Source organism: Aplysia californica, unplaced genomic scaffold, assembly GCF_000002075.1.
Source record: "Aplysia californica isolate F4 #8 unplaced genomic scaffold, AplCal3.0 scaffold00780, whole genome shotgun sequence".
NCBI classification, from domain to species: Eukaryota; Metazoa; Mollusca; class Gastropoda; order Aplysiida; family Aplysiidae; genus Aplysia; species Aplysia californica.
In genome coordinates, this window is record NW_004798050.1 from 336,672 (window position 1) to 339,048 (window position 2,377).

The following is a 2,377-nucleotide window of genomic DNA, read 5'->3' on the forward strand; positions in this document are numbered from 1 at the left end:
GAGGGGGCTGGGAGAGGCAAACCCAACAAAACTGATGATGACTTTCAATAACAGAGGCATGTGTTTTCAAGGACCGACGTCCGGCGATCGGTGTGGGCAGTTGGTCTATCTATATATAGTGTCCACTGAAGCCGCCAGAAACCGAACTGAAAAGAACCTTCTTTGGTATAGGTTTAACATCCCTATCAACACTGTTAGGTTATTTAAGAGGCATCTGAGTTTAACGTCCATCTCCGAAAGGACCAAGCCAAGAGAGAAATTCGTGTATAGTGCCTTTCCCAGGGACACTGCGTCGGACCGAGCTGAGGCTCGAACCCCCGAACTCACAATCTCATGATCACGAATCCAGTAGCCTAACCAGTAGGCCACCTCGCCACTGAACCAAACCGAACCGACCCAAGCCCCTCCAATGGGTACCGCCTATAACAGACAACTGTTTCTCCCCCACGACACCCGCCGGTAAATAAAAGTAAGATACAGAGTTTATTCACCATGCAAGGTCTACAAAGAAGTGGTTACATCACCTTCCACTCTGAAACTGAACCTCAACACTCATCCGACCTCGATACAATTTCGAGAGAGCACCTGTGTGTGGTTGATGGAGCAACACACTGACAGCCTGACAGACTTTTAGTTGTAGTGGGAGTTTCATGGCTCTTCAACACAATGAAATCACGAAAGTGCCGAAGATTAGAGGAGTAACAAACAAAAAAAAGGAGGTGAGATCAGGACAATAAACGTTTGACACGAAAGAAAAAGCAAACCACACAGGAACACCCGCCACAAGAAGATAGGCCGACCGACAGACATACCGACAGACATATAGACAAACAGACAGATAGACATCTAACCCTCAAATGTTATGTGTACATAACGTAAGACCTTATGAATAACCATGCAAGAAAAAGACAAATACACTACTGTGAAACCACATAAACCAAGCTGCCCACCTCCCTCTCCCTTTTTTTTCTTTCTCCCCCCCTCTCTCTTTCTCTCTCTCTCTCTCTCTCTATCTACCTATCGCTTTCCCCCCCCCACACACACACACATACACACTCACTTGCAAACACACTCATAGCACCCGCGTAAACAAACAATCAGCAAAAAAACGCGTATTAATGAAACCACGCAAACGGTACACAAACACACACGTTATTATCATATTATTTGGCTGCGATGACAGGCCATAACGTGCACCACTCCCATCACAGCGCTCCAAAGCACAGAACTGGAAACATTTATATAGGAGGAATATTTTTAGACACATGCGAACTCGGAACTGCCAAAATACTAGTGTTTATTACAGTCTCTGTGCAAAAATACCGCCATGAAAGTTTGTATTTTGCGAGGCAAGCAAAACAGAAATAGAACGAGGTACAACTGTAGGAGCAATGACTTTACGTTTATTTTTAGTAAGAGTTTTACGGCACCTGCAACACAAAATGGGTCATATAAGTACCGAAGATTAGGTTAGAGAGTAACATACAAAGAAAAGAAGGAGGAGAGATAAGGACGACGGACGTATGATAGTAAAGTGGAGGCAAACCACACCAGAGCGCCCGCTTACCACCAAATAGCAACGACCGCGTTACGGCTGCTTTTACAAGTCAGAAAAAGATCCTTTCCCAGACGAACCACGACAGTCCTCTGGTAGGGCAGTACAGGGTCAGAGAAGTTAATAATCTAGTAGGTTTCTCTTTCAATTAATGTAACAAACTGCTTGTCATAACCAGGTCAATTCTTGACCATAAGTATTGGTATCAAAGCCTGTTTGTATCCGTTTGCATGTAACATATGCGACATATTAGGTAATTTCTGACAAGATCAATTAATAATTCAGTCTGTATTTACATGTGTTAACTCTGCACAGTATATAATTAGGTCATTTCTGACCAGATGAATTAATAATCCAGTCTGTATTTGAGGGCGTTTACGCTGTACACAGCATAACTGGGTCAATTCTGGGACCAGAAGCATTGATAATAATCAGGTCCATTTGTCGTTGTAAGCGTTTAACGCCTTACTGGATATACGTAGGTCATTTGGAAGACTGACTTGGTCTAAGAGCATGAGAGCGAAAGAAACAAAGTTGGGGGAAGGAAGGAAGGAAGGGAGTACGTTAAGGACAGTCCAACACACAAACACACCACAACAAAACGACAAAATTAATGACCATACGAACTGTTTCATCACTTACACTTATAGATTAGTGTACCTCCAGCAAGAGAACGGTGGGTCTAGAGCATAGACTTGTATTAACATTAATTTGACCTACACCCTGCACTCTGACGTAATTCCGGTTCACTCTATGGAGGACAGCATCTGACTCATTTTGGAGTTATAATGGCAAGGATGTCTGAATGTGTGTGGTGTTTGG